This window comes from Oncorhynchus keta, chromosome 17, assembly GCF_023373465.1.
Source record: "Oncorhynchus keta strain PuntledgeMale-10-30-2019 chromosome 17, Oket_V2, whole genome shotgun sequence".
Lineage (NCBI taxonomy): Eukaryota > Metazoa > Chordata > Actinopteri > Salmoniformes > Salmonidae > Oncorhynchus > Oncorhynchus keta.
The window spans coordinates 2,192,430-2,210,984 of record NC_068437.1 but is presented as its reverse complement, the minus strand read 5'-3'; positions in this window follow the sequence as shown (position 1 = coordinate 2,210,984).

The window sequence follows — 18,555 nt, the reverse complement described above, 5'->3', positions numbered from 1 at the left end:
TCTTCTTTTTATACAAAGTATACATTTTTATTATCATTATTTTGTTTTTAAATTACAAAGAATTTGTCCTCATATGGAGTTACGGCCATGCCAGAGAGGTGGTAAGGAGGAGACGAGGGGAGCATAGCACAAGGGGCGACTGGCTCAAGGGACAACTGTGATTAAAAGGTCAAGTTAAAAGGGGACATCTTGTCACGTTCTGACCTTTATTTCCTTTGTTTTGTCATTATTCAGTATGGTCAGGGCGTGAGTTGGGGTGGGCAGTCTATGTTTGTTTTTCTATGATTTGGGGATTTCTATGTTTCGGCTTTGTATGGTTCTCAATCAGAGGCAGGTGTCATTAGTTGTCTCTGATTGAGAATCATACTTAGGTAGCCTGGGTTGCACTATTTGTTTGTGGGTGATTGTCTATGTTGATTGCTTGTTTCAGCGCAGTTCGCATTAGCTTCACGGTTGTTATTTTGTTTAGTTTTTGTATAGTGTTTCAGTGTTCAGTGTTTTCTTTATTAAAATTAATGATGAACACATAGAACGCCGCATTTTGGTCCTCTGATCCATCTCGCCTCTCCTCTTCAGATGAAGAGGAGGACGACCGTGACAAATCTTAACACTGTGACAGGAGAGAAAATGGAAGAGGGAAAGGAAAAAATGTTATTCAAATTTCCTGATGTTTTCTATTGTAATGGCCTAAACATTTTTTATGATTCAACCTCGCCATCTGACTAACATGTTTGAAGGTGTAGTAGGTGGTAGAGTTTGGTATGAGGGTTTTGGTGTGGATGGTAGGGTCAGTCACCCCATTGTGCAAAAAGCCTAATGGATGAGTCGATATGGAGGCCAGCCCCTGGTCGTAGGCCATGGTTGGTAGCGGATCTCCCAGCAGGATTAGTCCCCAGTCGTAGACTGAGGTTGTGCTGAGCCTGCTGGTAGGGTCAACACCTGGTTGGTGTGGGAAGAAAAGAGGCTGGTCCTGAGAGTGGTGATGCTGACAGAGAGCATATTGAAGGTGAGGGGGGCCGGGTGAGTGAACTGAAAGGTGGTTGCAGATGGTAGAGGGTGAGTGAACTGAAAGGTGGTTGCAGATGTTAGAGGCATGTTCTGCGTGAATTGGAGGCTGCTAAGGTACTGTATATCCTGATGGTGGTGTAGTAGGAGAGGAGGTGCTGTTGGGCATAAGTGATGTAGGGTGTGCTGATAGGAAGGTCACAGGTAGGGAAGTGGACTCCCCAAAAAGGGGGCAGAAGGCCCTGTCAACAGCAACGGAAGGTGCAGGGTCAGGGTTCGGAGTGGCGAGGGCCATGGTTGTGGGGTGGAAATGGGAGCTGACTCCCAGCTGTAAGATAAAAGATGAGCGAGGGTAGGAGGCCCAGTCTGGGTTCTCCATTGGCACAGCTCATGCACTATGGTAAGTGAGGGTGAAGTGGAAGCAGAAGCTAGGGCGGGCTGCTAGAGAGAAGGTACATGCCTGTGCAATTGGGTCCTGGACTTCCTGACGGGCAACCCCCAGGTGGTGAAGGTAGGAAACAAAATCTCCACTGATCCTCAACACTGGGGCCCCACAAGGTTGCGTGCTCAGCCCCCTCCTGTACTCCCTGTTCACCCATGACTGTGTGGCCATGCACGCCTCCAACTCAATCATCAAGTTTGCAGACGGCAGAACAGTAGTAGGCTTGATCACCAACAACGACGAGACAGCCTATAGGGAGGAGGTGTACACATCACAGACAAATTGAAATGATCCACCTACAGGAGGCTGAAGAAATTCGGCTTGCCACTTAAAATCTGCACAATTGAGAGCATCCTGCCAGGCTGCATCACCACCTGGTATGGCAACTGCACCACCCACCTGGGGCGGCAGGTAGCCTATTGGTTAGAGCGTTGCGCCTGTAACTGAAAGGTTGCTAGATCAAATGGCTGACAAGGTAAAAATCTGTTGTTCTGTACCTGAAAAGGGCAGTTAATCCACTGTTCCTTAGGCTGTCATTGTAAATAAGAATGTGACTTGCCTAGTTAAATAAAGGTTAAATAAAAAAGTTGAGGGTGATGTGGTCTGCACAAAGCATCACCGAGGGGCAACCTGCCTGCCTTCCAAGACACCTACAACACCCAATGTCACAGGAAGGCCTAAAAGATCATCAAGGACAACACCCACCCGAGCCACTGTCTGTTCACCCCGCTACCATCCAGAAGGCGAGGTCAGTACAGGTGCATCAAAGCTGGGACCGAGAGACAGAAGCTATTTTTCAATCTCAAGGCCATCAGACTGCTTGCATATTTTTGCCTTTTCTACAATCCCACCACCTTCCTTTCCTGCACACACATGAATGTTGAATTTCAAATAATGAATTTCCATTTGCCTGCATTTCAGAACATACATCACGTCAGAGAATGTACAGTACCAGTCAAACATTTGGACACACCTACTCAAGGGTTTTTCTTATTTTTGACTATTTTCTGCATAGTAGAGTAATAATGAAGACATCAAAAATATGAAATAACACACATGGAATCATGTAGTAACCAAATAAAGTGTTAAACAAAAAAAAATATTTTAGATTCTACAAAGTAGCCACCCTTTGTCACGCCTTGGTCTTAGTATTTTGTGTTTTCTTTCTTTATTTGGTCAGGCCAGGGTGTGACATGGGTTATTGTGGTGTGTTTTTTGTCTTGGGCTTTTGTGAGGTGTCTACGTAGTCTATGGCTGCCTGAGGCGGTTCTCAATCAGAGTCAGGTGATTATCGTTGTCTCTGATTGGGAGCCATATTTAGGCAGCCATATTCTGAGTGTTTCGTGGGTGATTGTTCCTGTCTCTGTGTTTGTTGTCACAAGATAGGCTGTATAGGTTTTCGCGTTTCGTTTGTTGTTTTGCTATTTAGTTATTTCATTTTAGTTATTTCCCCCCCCCCACTCACTCACTCACTCACTCACTCACTCACTCACTCACTCACTCACTCACACACACACACACACACACACACACACACACACACACACACACACACACACACACACACACACACACACACGTACTTCTTGGCTTCCATGGCAACCCACATGGGAATTTTTCCCCAATAGAATCTTTCTCCCATGGAACCACACCTGTTGGCATTCTCACAAACAATCGTAACATTGTTTCAATAATATATAGAACTTTTCTCAAAGCTCTGGCATGTAAAGCTTTTTTGAGGCCTTGCTCACAATTTAATTCTGTGGCAGCAGATTTAACAAACGATATACTGTATGTGAGGCTCTTGATCATATCTTTGATCATGACACTGGTGAGGAGGAGAGAGTCCTTGTTAGACTTTGACACAAAGTAGTCTGTAATAATTAGCACAATATGTTTTATCTGACTATTTGTTATACTCAAAATGATCCATACATTTTGCTTTTTTTTACTCAAAAACAAGTTGTATGATCTCAGGTCAATGAGGCCTGATGGGCTCTCATGATGTGTTTGATTAGATTTTCGAACACATTTGCATTGATGTCAGAGTGATTAGAAGGACAATAGAGTGCTGAGTACCAGGGAGTTAGCAAGTTTGGTAGGCTACTAATGACCATCAGCAGCATCCGAGCTTGGAGAAGCCTAATTACCGTGACTAAACAGTCACATGAAATTTGACTGCCTTTATGACTTGTGACTGTGATACAGTCACTGCAACAGCCCTAGCTAGAGCTAATCAATAGATATTCACATTCACTGACACACTTTGGCTATCGTAGGTGACAGCACACACACACCATGCAGTTTTGCCAAACAATAATGGTCTACATTCGGAGTGAGCTAAAACATTGTTACACAGAACAAGTGGAAAATATTACATTTGAAGATCACTATACTAAGGACATTCATTAATTACTCATTCATTTTAATAACTCTATTTAAATCTAAATGTACCATTTGTATTTCAAATAATTGAATGAAAATGTACCAGAAAGCACTTCAGCAGATTAACTAATGGAAAACGAGCTCCAATGCCATTCCACTAATGACTGTAAACACTGTGAGCAGTCCCCAAGAGCCAACACAAATGGTTAGGGTCTGGTCACCTCCGCCTGGTGCAGGTACTCAACCATGTTGGTCCCAAGCTGTTAGAGAAATCATTTGATTTTTGAATATGAGGGCTTCTGCAAAGCATGGCGGAACACTGACAATGACCTTGCTATCATTATTTTGTATATTTTATAGCCATTTACACCAATAAACACCCACTTCCTGTTTGATGCCTACATGAGGGCCAATAGGTTCATTTTAACAACATCAACCACGTTTCCATCCAACCATTTCATGCAGAGGAATTACCTGACGCATGAAAAAAGTCCGGACCAGAAAAAGGGAAACATGAAATGTCGCTACAATTTTATAAATGCCAGCAAGCAATTTGTTTGTATGACATGGTGAGATCTTTTTGTGTCATTAAAATGTATTATGCGAGAAATGGAGGTGTAAACGTCTATATGCGCAAATATTGGAGTCAATAAATTACAAAATTACAACTCGGGGAAGCATGCAGTTTATTAGGCGACAGCTTAAATAAAAAATGATGAACTTCACAGGATGGTGGATGTGCAAGGTGATGAGCTTGATGCTCCTTTCCAATACATTTTGAAATTCTTAATCTGGTGACATGATGATTGATACTTGGCTGCTGTTTGACAAACACAGATAATATCGCTCTTATCCATAACAATGTCATAATGTAGGTAGCCTACCCCCACTGTATCTGCAAGCTGTTGGCTAGAACGCATGTGTCAAAACCAGAGTGGGAACATCTGCTAAATAACGTAACAGTTTGTGACAAAAAATAGAGTTGAAAATACGATTGGAAACCCATTTAACTTGTATTTAACTGTATTATCATGCATCACCATTGTTTTATGCAGATATTAGAATAGTTGCATGAAAAACTGTCGCCTGTTGGATGGAAACCTACCTAATGTATTGGCGTGTGTCGTTATGCATAACATCTTTTGGAATGCTGTTCATTTCATTCAAGGTTTACAAAATGCCATCATCTAATTTCCCCATCAATTTCCCTATGCCTACCCACTATTTAAGTCAATAAAGTGATATCTTAAAGCAATGTCACCTTGTGTATCTGGAGAGAAGAATGTTTAGTGAATATATTGTTTCAGGCTAAAAATACATTTGCGTCTGAGGGCAGCACCAGCAGGGTCATTTCAAACTATAACTGCACTTCGAAAAGAAGATATTTGGGCCTGCTTTTTTCTGGACCGGCGAAGCAGTTTTCGTCCCTTGTAGACCGCGATCCAGATATAAGTGAGTTTCGCCAAGCAGTCTGGGATTAAAATGTAGAAGTCCTGAGCAATCTGTAATAAAGCAGACAATTACTTTTGTTGTAATATTTTTTTTATGGATTTGTTGATAAACAAAAACATATATCGACAAAGACAAAAAGCAACTTAACATTTTACATATCCCAAAAAAATGTATGACATCACACTTGCTCAGTTCCCACCGTATCCACACCTTTTTCTAATGCTTGTGAGACTGCTCCATGTGACTTCAAATTGAGTTATGTTGTAGCCAGACAAACAATTACTTTTCCATTGCAGTTAATTACTAGTCTGGCTAACACCTAACTCTTGAAGTCCTCCTGACTACAGAGTCTGCAAGGGGTCTTTGATGTTGTTGGAAAAATGCATTGATAATGAGGGGGCTGTGCTGTCTTTCTCACTCAAACACCCACAGGCCCTGAGCACCACCCCCTTCTATTTCAATGGTTGGATTTTAAAATCCAAACATATGAGAGATCTTAACCCTGAGGAAAAAACTAAGACTTGACAGAACCAATCTAACCCCGTTGCGCAATTTATTAGCACAGGTGCGTCAATCTAAGTAACATAATAATAAAATTCCCAGAAAAATCCATTAGCTTCAGCTAGAGATATGTTTTTGGAGTTGGATGTGTCTCAATCCACCACATCCGCTGATGTCGCACTTCCGCATCTGTTGTGAAAGGTGTCAACGAGCCCGAAAATCGTTCTTCTCACAAAAACATAAGTAGCATCATATTTGTCACCACTCTATGGAAAGGGAAAACTCTCACGAACACGATGGTAGTCTCCGTTTTGCTCTACGACCACCACAAGTGTGAGGGGACTTGTCTGAAGTATGTACCGTTGATGTGGCAACTTCATATTGTAGCATCCAAGCTGTTTGCGCCACAAGCCAATGTGACCATTACTGGTCAGATTAGCTTGGACAAATTTTGGGGGCATTTTTTTTGCCATGTATGAATGTGTTCTTCAATGCTTTTCTCTGGCCTATGGTACTAAAGGCCAAATTCAATATTCTATCAAATATATATATTTTTTCATTTTTTATAACAAAAGGAGTCCTAAACAGCTTAGACTTGCAGGGGTTAACAAATGAGTGGGTAAAAGGGAAAGGGAGTACCTCATCACTGAAATCTTTAAACCGAAATGTTTCTTCCACATTTAACCCAACCCCTCTGAATCAGAGAGGTGCGGGGGGCTGCTTTAACCTTGTCATACTTGAGTTCCAAATATCTCTAACGGAGTTGTTTCATGCCCGTGATGTCAGAATGCACTCACTGTTCCAACATGTGATTGTTACACAACAGGACAGATAACACGAGCTGACCTGCTAATTATCTATAGGCTATGTTTCAACTTGTCAATTTCAAATGATTTTGGAACAAGTTGTATCTTCTAACAACAGTTTTAATTGAGGTGTATTCCGCCTCCTCATTAATTCACATTCAGCGTTGCGGACAATTTATGTTTGAGGCTTTACTGAGCCGGATAAACTTCTCTCTTGGAGGAGAGCCCACTGCACTTCACTCATGTTTGAGCAGATCAAGTAAGCATATATTTGCGCAGTCTAGCAAAAATTGGAAAATGTTGTTGCTGGCGCCTACTTTGCTTCCTTGTTGTTTTCCTTACAAATAATAACTTAGGACATGTGTGCGTTCCTATCACAGTAAGTTCCTTATTTTCTGTATATCGTGTCGTCGTGTCTACTGTAGTTGCATACAGTACAGTACAGTATGTATGTATGTATGTATGTATGTATGTATGTATGTATGTATGTATGTATGTATGTATGTATGTATGTATGTATGTATGTATGTATGTATGTATGTATGTATGTAAGTCGGATGTTTACATATACTTAGGTTGGAGTCATTAAAACTTGTTTTTCAACCACTCCACACATTTCTTGTTCACAAACTATAGATTTGGCAAGTCGGTTAGGACATCTACTATGTGCATGACACAAGTAATATTTCCAACAATTGTTTACAGAGAGATTATTTCACTTATAATTCACTGTATCGCAATTCCAGTTGGTCAGAAGTTTACATACACTAAGTTGACTGTGCCTTTAAACAGCTTGGAAAATTCCATAAAATTATCTCATGGCTTTAGAAGCTTCTGATCGGCTAATTGACATAATTTGAGTCAATTGGAGGTGTGGCTGTATATGCACATGTGGATGTACATGTGGATGTATTTCAAGGCCTACCTTCAAACTCAGTGCCTCTTTGCTTGACATCATGAGAAAATCAAAAGAAATCAACCAAGACCTCAGAAAACAAATTGTAGACCTCCACAAGTCTGGTCCATCCTTGGGATGAGCAATTTTCAAACGCCTGAAGGTACCATGTTCATACCGCTCAGGAAGGAGGTACATTTTGTCTCCTAGGGATGAACGGAATTTGGTGCAAATCAATCCCAGAACAACAGCAAATGACATTGTGAAGATGCTCAAGGAAAAAGGTACAAAAGCATCTATATCCACAGTAAAATTAGTCCTATATCGACATAGCCTGAAAGGCTTCTCAGCAAGAAAGAAGCCACTGCTCCAAAACCGCCATAAAAAAGCCAGACTATGGTTTGCAAAGGCACATGGGGACAAAGATTGTACTTTTTGGGGAAATATCCTCTGGTCTGATGAAACAAAAATAGAACTGTTTAGCCATAATGACCATCATTATGTTTGGAGGAAGAGGGGGAGGCTTGCAAGCCGAAGAACACCATCCCAACCGTGAAGCACGGGGGTGTTAGCATCGTGTTGTGGGAGTGCTTTGCTGCAGGAGGGTCTGGTAGACTTCACAACATAGATGGCATCATGAGGCAGAAAAATGATGTGGAAATATTGACGCAACATCTCAAGACATCAGTCAGGAATTTAAAGCTTGGTCGCAAATGGGTCTTCCAAATGGATAATGACCCCAAGCATACTTCCAAAGTTGTGGCCAAATGGCTTAAGGACAACAAAGTCAAGATATTGGAGTGGCTATCACAAATCCCTGACCTTAATCCCATAGAAAATGTTTGGGCAGAACTGAAAAAGCGTCTGCGACCAAGGAGGCCTACAAACCTGACTCAGTTACACCAGCTCTTTCAGGAGGAATGGGCCAAAATTTACCCAAAATATTGTGGGAAGCTTGTTGAAGGCTACCCAAAATATTTTACCCAAGTTAAACAATTTTAAAGGCAATGCTACCAAATACTAATTGAATATGTAAACTTCTGACTCGCTGGGAATGTGATGAAAGAAATGAAAGCTGAAATAGATCATTCTCTTTACTATTATTCTGACATTTCACATTCTTAAAAATAAAAAAATAAAAATAAAAAACCGACCTAAAACAAGGAATTCTTGCTTGGATTAAATGTCAGGAATTGTGAAAAACTGAGTTGAAATGTATTTGGCTAAGGTGTACGTAACCTTCTGACTTCAACTGTATGTATGTATGTATGTATGTATGTATGTATGTATGTATGTATGTATGTATGTATGTATGTATGTATGTATGTATGTATGTATGTATGTGTATGTGTGTGTGTGTGTGTGTGTGTGTGTGTATGCATGCATGTATGTATGTAGCATAATGTAATTAAAGTTTTATTCACAAGTACTGGGGACAAATAATGCATTCTAATTTTTGCATATACTGTTATGGACACCTGTGATGTGTGTAAAATACGTTTTTGAATGTGGGTACTGATTATAATAAGCAAAGCTATTTGCCAGCTATGTGTTGCACTGTGTTTGTTGACATTATACATTGCATTCTGGGTGTCACATAATCTGTCAGACCAAAGATGTTATAAAGAGGTGAAGGAATGGTTCACTCATCTTTCGGGCAAACTTCCGGAAGTGAATGAAGGGAAGTGGACTACACACCCCCTTCAACATGCATACTGTAAACAGACCAAACTCATCTTGTCTCCTCTTATTGTCTTTGATTGTGGATTACTTACGATTTCTAGAAAGTGTTTTACTGGCCCTGAGCCCTTAAAGTACCATGGAATCGGTACATCAAAAATCTCTTCTTTAAAAAAAAAACTTGTATATTTAATCATCTCAACCCACCCAGTTCATATTCATTATATAGATAGGAACACTTTATCTTGTCTGGTTTAACATCCTTGATAAAGCGAAATATTAGGCAACGTCATAAGTAGGTGAGTAAACTGAGATGACTGAGGAGCTTTTCAGGGCAATATGCTCATAAATAGACAGGTATTTACCTATCCATTGTTGCAGGATCTTGTCGTTTTTTAGAAATTCTCTATTGAAATTCATTGTAGAGCTCATTTATGATTTTTGTGATCCTAAGTATGTCTACTTCACTGTCAGCCCATTTTATAGGTAAACTGAAGGGTAATGTCAAATTTGTCTATTTTAAAGATCCAATACGTAATCTTGTGCACTTCATCATTATTAGGTTTTAAGTTCCAAAAGTTATCTAGATCTTCATTGAGACATTGCAGGGATCTAGCTTGCGGACTTAATTTAAAACTTCATGCTGAATCATCAGCATACGTGGACAGCTTTGTAATCGTCTAATGTTGTTATTTGATCTGATTTGAATAGCTAGCATTTCAATTGCCATAACGAATAGATATGGTCACAGAGGACACCCTTTAACTCCTCTTGGCAATTCAAAACTCTCTGGGAAGTAGCTGCTATTTACTATTTTACAAATGGAGTAACTATACATTACTTTTACCCATTTTTATTAGAAAATCACTGTAATTGAAAAAAATCCTGGCATTTAAAAATAAAATCCTTTATTTAAAGGTTGTGTTATTTACTTTATTAAAGGCCTTTTCAAAATCTGCTATAAATACCAGGCCTGGTGTTCTATTATTTCTAATAGTTGTCATATATTATCTCCGATCTTATCGTCCATGTAAAATTCCTGTCTGATCAGGATGAACAATACCTTGTAAAACCTTTTTTGAATTCTGAGTACTATGCATTTCGCTAGTGTTTTTGTATCACAACATTGAAGTGTAAGAGGCCTCAAGTTTTTGAAATACACTGGATCTTGTTTTAATAATAAGGAAATCAGACCTTCCAGCTGAGTACCTGACAGACTACCATTTCTATAGGATTAGTTCAAACAATCTAACAATGGAGCTTTGAGCATACAGTATAAAAACGCTTGATATAGCTCTACCTGTATTCCATCAAGCCCTGAGTTTTTTCCAGACTGAAAGGATTTAATAGCCTCAAGTTATTCCTTTGTAATTTAGCCTTCGCACTGATTTTGTACATTTGTTAATTTTCCATTTAAAAGAAAATACTTGTAAAGAATTTCTTGCAGTAATCGTCATTCAGAGGGTGAGGATCAGATGGAAAAGAGAACATCTGCTTAAATGTAGCTTCCTCTTTTAAAATATAATTCGGAGAATCATAGATGACTCCGTCTTTAGTAACGAGTTTCTGCAAATTATTTTTGCTAGCGTTCCTGTTTTGGAGATTCAAGACGAATTTGGTTAATTTCTCTCCATATTTCAACCAGTTAGCTTTTTTTGGTAATATATTACATTAGATTGTTCTTGCAGATTGTTCTTACTCCAGATCTTTTAGTTTTCCTAACTTATTAGTTTTCCTAACTTCCTGAATGGATTTTTCTCAGGTTTTCGCCTGCTAAATCAGTTCTGTTATACTCACAGACACTATTTTAACAGTTTTGGGAACTATAGAGTGCTGTCTATCCAAATCTACCAGTTATATGCATATCATATCTTCTGGGCCCAGGTATCAGGCTGTTTAATTTGGGCATGCTTTTCATCCAAAATTCCGAATGCTGCCCCATTAATGCAAGTGAGAAAGAGACAAGAAAGTAGCCAAGATGACTGGCTTGATTAAGTCTCCCCCATGTGTATCTCACTAGGTCAGGGTTTGTAGTTTCCAAATATCCACTATTTCTAATGCATCCATAATATTTGTAATCTTAAGGGCATGGTGATGATAGTTTGTAGAGTGATTACCTTTACAGTCCATTGAGGTACGTAACACTGTGTTATAGACTCCCACCATACTGATTTTATCATTTATCAATCTAAACATTGTTTTAGAATGTTGTGTTGTGCAACAGCTGACTAGAGATGGGGCATTCAGATCAAGAACATGAGATGCGCATGTCACGCCCTGACCATAGAGAGCCCTTGGTTCTCTATGGTCAGGGCGTGACATGCACATCTCATGTTCTTGGTTCTCTATGGTGTAGTCGGTCAGGGCGTGACTAGGGGGTGTTCTAGGTTATATATTTCTATGTTGGTGCTCTTGGTATGGTTCCCAATTAGAGGCAGCTGATGTTCGTTGTCTCTAATTGGGGATCATACTTAAGGGTTCCCTATTCCCACCTGTTTTGTGGGATATTGTTTTTGAGAGAGTGCATGTAGCACCTCAGTACTGCACGGTCGTTGTTTGTTTCTTGGTTTGTTTTAAGTTTCACCAAAATAAAGATGTGGAACTCCAATCACGCTGCGCCTTGGTCCGTCTCTCCACACGATCGTGACAGCGCAGTTGAGAATGTTTACATGGTGACTGTACCGCTTTACAGTTCCATGATGAGACTTTGAAATAAAGTTGTCACCTGTAGCAAATGAGAAACAAGATACAGTTTTTTACTTGTCAGAAAAGTCAGCAAGCCAGGCTAGCTATGTCCAGCAAAATAGATAGCTAGCTCTCTGCTTGGCTAGCTACCTAGCTAGCTGTTTAGATGAACAGAGAATGTTAGCTCTGTTTTTTGAATAGATAAATGGATCCGTCTCCTCACTGTCACACCCTGATCTGTTTCACCTGTCTTTGTGCTTGTCTCCACCCCCCGCCCATCTTCCCCATTATCACCTGTGTTCTCTGTTTGTTTGTGGCAAGTTCATTTTGTTTTGTGAAACCTAACAGCATTTGTTCTCCTGCTCCTGTCTGTTCTTGTTCCTGCTTTCTAGTCCTTGCCGGTTTTGACCGTTCTGCCTGCCCTGATCCCGAACCTGCCTGCCATTCTATATCTTGCCCCACCTCACTGGATTATTGACCCCTGCCTGCACTGAGACTGTCTGCCATTCTGGACCTTTCACACCCTCTGGATTACTGACCTCTGCCTGCATTTGACCTGTTGTTTGCCTGCCCCTGTACTAGAAATACACTTTTGTTACTTCGACACTGTCTGCATTCGGGTCATACCTGAAACCTGATAATCACAAGACTTTGGCTAAAGTTCACATTTTGAATATTGAATACTCCAGCCAATGACATGCGATGTTCTAAAACTACAATTCAGATCAAACAAACCGTCGCTTTGTGTCTCATCTCTACTAATGCTCTCAGGTGTAAGGACATTTCATTTGACGACTTTGGGTCTTTCGAGCATCATGCTATAGGGTTTAAATGTCAGCCACCAGTGCTGGCCATGACCCTGTATAGGTCACCAAAGCCTGTGATCAAGTTAGAAAGCTCTGCCCCTCCTTTTAACTGATTCATCTGAACTAGTGTCTATTGCCCTACAAAACTATGATAAAATCATTGTGTTTGGGATATTTTAATATTCATGTTGACAAAGAACATGACTCCAAGTTTGATGAACCTTTTGAGCTCTATGGACTTTATCCAACATGTTACTGAGCCCACCCATAACCGTGGCCTTTACACTGGACCAAAGTGCTATCTCTTGAGATATCCTCTATTGTTAATGTTGCTTTATCTTGATTACCACTGTATATGTTTTACTACCTTGTTGCCCATAGCACAGGGTAATACTGACCGCTTTATTAAGAAACGCTATCTGAGACTCTGAAGTTGCTACAGATTTGATTGAATATATGACAATCTTCTGCTATTCTGCCTTCCTCTTGTGATGATTTAGTTTATAACTTCAATAGCAAATTAAGGGCATCCATAGCTCCAGTGAAGGTGAAAAAGCCCACATCCAAATGGAGAGCCCCTTGAATGAGTGAGGAAACTAATTATTGGAAGAGAAATGGCAGAAAAACAGAGCGGAAGTGGAGAAAGTAAAAGTGGAAGGTCGATTATCATTCTGAGAGAGCAACTTGGCATATATAACAAGGCAATTAGAAATGCCAGACAGGCAAATTTTTCTAACTTGATCATAAATACTCAGAATAATTTGATGGCCTGGTAAGTCGTACCCCCACAAACCATTGTGAACTTTCCTCCACATCTAAATGTGATGAGTTTTTGGCATATTTCAGAGATAAGATAATCAACATTAGGCTGTGTATCAGTCAAGCTGATGATAAGACCTGATGATAAGTTTGATGATATGTGCCCTAGCCTGTCATGCAAAGCCACGGTGGATTTATTTTCCCTGGTTGACACAGACATACTCAGGAAAGTGATATCACAACTTAAGCCTTCTACCTGCTTTCTTGATCTTATCCCCAACACCTTCTTCAAAACTGTTTTTAATTGCACATCTGAAGAAGTGCAAGCAATTTTAATAACACCCCACTGCACTAAAAACTGCTATGGTGAAACCCATTCTAAAGAAAAGTAATCTAGGTTATTCAGCTTTGAGCAATTGTCGGGCCAATCTCCAACCTTCCATTCTTAAGCAAAAATCTGGAGAAATTGGTGTGCAAACAGCTGAATGTGCCAACTCATTGAAAAATTCCAATCTGGTTTCCATTCCCACCACAACACAGAGACAGCCTTGGTTAAGGAATGAAATTATTTTAGAGCCAACATAGATGCCAAACAGCTCTCTGTCCTTATCTTCTTAGATATAAGTATTGCATTCAACACTGCTGACCATGATGTCCTTTTGGTCAGACCGGAAAGGTGGGTTGGCCTCTGATGTCCAGTTCTAAATTCGTTTAGGACCTATTTAACCTGTGAAGTTTTTTGTCACCCTTTGGGTCCTGTACTGCAGCGTTATCAGAAAGCACAGCATTGATTTTCACTGCTACGCAGACAACTTTACATTTCTGTGTCACGAGGGGATTTTAAGCTCCACTAATCAATTATTAGACTGTATTAGTAATTTAAATACTTGGATGGCTCACAACTTCCTTCAGCTCAATCAAGACAAGACCGAGGTACTTATGTCACACCCTGACCTTAGAGAGCCTTTTTTATGTCTATTTCTGGTTTGGTCAGGGTGTGATTTGGGTGGGCATTCTATGTCCTTTATTTCTATGATTTGTGTTTCTATGTTTTGGCCAGGTATGGTTCTCAATCAGAGACAGCTGTCTATCGTTGTCTCTGATTGGGAATCATACTTAGGTAGCCCTTTTCCCCTCCTTTCAGTGTGGGTAGATATCTTTGTTAGTGGCACTATAGCCCTCGTAAGCTTCACGGTCGTTTCTTTGGCGACATTTATAGAAAAAAGTAATGTAGAAAAAAGTAATGTACGCTCACCATGCTGCACCTTGGTCTCATTCCAACGACGACCGTGACAACTTATTAATGGAGCCAAAGCACAGAAAGGGAATCTAGCCGCACATTTTAATTCACGGGCAATGAAGATAAAACACCAGATTTAAAAAAAACTAGGTGTTATTTTAGATTCCACCAAGAGGCATGGAGAGACAGCCTTTCATTATTATGCCCCCAGCCTCTGGAATAGCCTGCCAGAGAACCCGAGGGGGCTGAAACTGTGAACATATTTAAAAGAGAACTTAAAACACCTTTTTTCAGCTTTGCTTTTCCTTGTGAAGTGACGTTTTATATTAAAATTAAAATAACCAATGTCGCAGTCTGCTAACAAGCTACTAGCTAATGTTAGCTAGCTAGCTAATACAAACTATTGGACGCGTGGCTTGAAAACAACTAATAATCACTTTATATGTATGGAGAGATATTATCTAGCTGGCTATGTCTTACCTTTTCAGCAAAAAAAATAAGTTACCTCCAACATGTGAAGGCAAATCCGAGGTTTGCTCTCGTTTTGGTCCGGGCTAGAGGCACAATATTGTTACTGTTGCATCACATTGGATCACCACTAGCGACTTTTTGCTAAGCCCTGGGACAATGTCAACATGTTTTCCAACTCTGTCAATAATAATACGAAATCATCAAAACATTTAGTTAACAAGGTTATTTAACTATTTCCTTTAAAACAGGACAAATTAAGAGACTTCCTGGTGACCTTTTACAAAATGTAAAAAAACGTTGACGGATATTGAACATTTGTACATTCACGGCAAGAAGAATAAGAAGACAGAAGAACGCTGTGCTGTCACCAGGAATTTACGTTACACTGACCTCTCCTCACCTCTCACACTCTAGTCTGATGCCAAAATGAAAGCAACATGCTGAGCTATTACCCTATTACCATTAGCAATTAATATGTAACTACTGTGTTGTTACTATAGTTATTACTCTGTGGATGTACAGTGTACATTTTTTATGGTCACCTTTTGGTTAATGTCAGCACTTTAGTAAAACCCCACACTGCGTCCCAATAATCTGTCCTTTCTCCCTAAGTGTTAACTTCTTTTCATGGATTTGAAAGGAAATGACTGGTTGAATTAGGGCTGAAATCATGTTAATGGGATATGACAGCCAGTGAAAGTGCAGGGTGCCAAATTCAAAACAACAGAAATCTCATAATTAAAATGCCTGAAACATACATGTATCTTATACCGTTTTAAAGGTAGTCTTGTTGTTAATCCCACCACAATGTCCGATTTCAAATAGGCTTTATGGCGAAAGCACCACAAACGATTATGTTAGGTGACCATCAAACCACAATAAAAACAGCCATTTTCCCAGCCAAAGAGAGGAGTCACAAAAAGCACAAATAGAGATAAAATTACATTCACTAGTTCCAAAAGCATCCAGTGATTTTGCATAGCCACATCGATTCAACAGAAATACTCATCATAAATGTAGATGATAATACAAGTTATACACATGGAATTATAGATATACCTCTCCTTAATACAACCGCTGTGTCAGATTTCACAAAAACTTTACGGAAGAAGCAAACCATGCAATAATCTGAGTACAGCCTTCAGACAACAAAGCAGCCAAAAAGATACCCGCCATATTTGGTAGTCAACATTACTCAGAAATAGCATTTTAAATATTCACTTACCTTTGATGATCTTCATCAGAATGCACTCCCAGGGATCCCAGTTCCCACCATAAATGTTTGAATTGTTCGATAATGTTCATCAGTTATGTTCAAATATCTTCTATTGTTAGGGCGTTTGGTCAACCTGGGCGGCGGGGTCAGATGAAAAGTAAAAAAAGTTCCGTTACAGCCCGTAGAAACATGCCAAACTAAGTATGGAATCAATCTTTAGGATGTTTTTAACATAAAACGTTACTAATGTTCCAACTGGACAATGTCTGTACAAATGAAGTGGAACGTACCTACCTACCTTTCACGTGAGCGCGCCAGACTGAGGCTGTGGCACTTTGCCAGACCACTCGCTCAAAGAGCCCTTATGACCCCCTCCTTTAGAGTAGAATCCTCAAAACAGGTTCTAAATACTGTTGACATCTAGTGGAAGCCTTGGGAAGTGAAACTTAACTCATATCACCCTGTATCTTCAATGGGGGCTGAGTTGAAAAACTACAAACCTTGGATTTTTCTCAGGTTTATGCCTGCCATATGAGTTCTGTTATACTCACAGACATCATTCAAACAGTTTAGAAACTTCACAGTGTTTTCTCTCCAATACTAATAATAATATGCAGATATTAGCATCTGGGACAGAGTAGGAGGCAGTTACCTCTGGGCATGCTATTCATCCAAAAGTGAAAATGCTGTCCCCTATCCCAAAAAGGTTAACTGGAAAAGACACCTTCTTAAGTAAACAATCCCTGAGCCCCTTTCAGGTAATCGTATAATTTTAACCTGTTGTTTAACAAATCTAGAACCTTCAAAATGTTAGTACTGTCTTATAAGCTTAACATTTAATAATAAACATTCACTTCAATCTACGTTAAATACTTGACACTGTCCCACGTAATGGAAACAGATTATCGCTTTAACCTCTATGGGATATGTGGGACACTAGCATCCCACCTGGCCAAAAGCCAGGGAAAATGCAGAGCGCCAAATTCAAATAAATCACTACAAAAATCAAACTTTCATTAAATCACACATGCAAGATAGCAAATTAAAGCTACACTTGTTGTGAATCCAGCCAACATGTCAGATTTCGAAAAGGCTTTTCGGCGAAAGCAAACTATGCTATTATCTGAGGATAGCACCTCTGTAAACAAAGAGAGAAGCCATAGTTCAACCCTGCAGGCGCGACACAAAACGCAGACATAAAAATATAATTCATGCCTTACCTTTGATGAGCTTCTTCTGTTGGCACTCCAATATGTCCCATAAACATCACAAATTGTCCTTTTGTTCGATTAACTCCGTCGATATATATCCAAAATGTCCATTTATTTGGTGCTTTTGACACAGAAAAACAACGGTTCCAACTTGCGCAACGTGACTACAAAATATCTCAAAGGTTACCTGTAAACTTTGCCAAAACATTTCAAACTACTTTTGTAATACAACTTTAGGTATTTTTTTAAGGTACATTTTTAAACATATTTTTATGGTTAATAATCGATAAGATTGAAGATGGGATGGTCTGTGTTCAATACAGGAGGAAAACAAACTGTAGCTAGCTTTCTGGTCACACGCCTCTATCTAACAGTACACTTCAAGTGACCCTCGTTCAAGATGGCCGTACTTCTTCATTACTTCTTCATTACACAAAGGAATAACCTCAACCAATTTCTAAAGACTGTTGACATCCAGTGGAAGCGATAGGAACTGCAAGAAGGTCCCTTACTAATCTGGATTCCCAATTAAATACATTGAAAAGAGAGTGTCTTATCTTCTGGGGATGAGTAGCAGGCAGTTGAATTTGGGCATGCATTTCATCCGGACATGAAAATACTTCCCCTTGTCACCAAGAAGTTAAATGACATTGCCTCCTTGCTTAAATTCACTGGTGTGAAAACTATAAAATGTTGTAATAATAATTTGAATTTGTCAAAGAACATTCCCATTCAACTATTCAAACTTCTGCTCCTAATGTCCCACATGCATCCCTTATGTCGTCCTGATATAGTCCAGCAAGCACGACTCGCTTTCACCCATGGACTAAAACATGGCATTAGTAGTCTATCCAAAAACCACTAATAACATATTTCCATTCACATTATTACAAGGCATCGTTTTCATTTGAGTCTACCCAAACAATATTACTCTATATGTTCAATACCAACCTCTATTGGCTATTCCCTTTCTGCTTCACACTTTTTAAATGTGTATTATT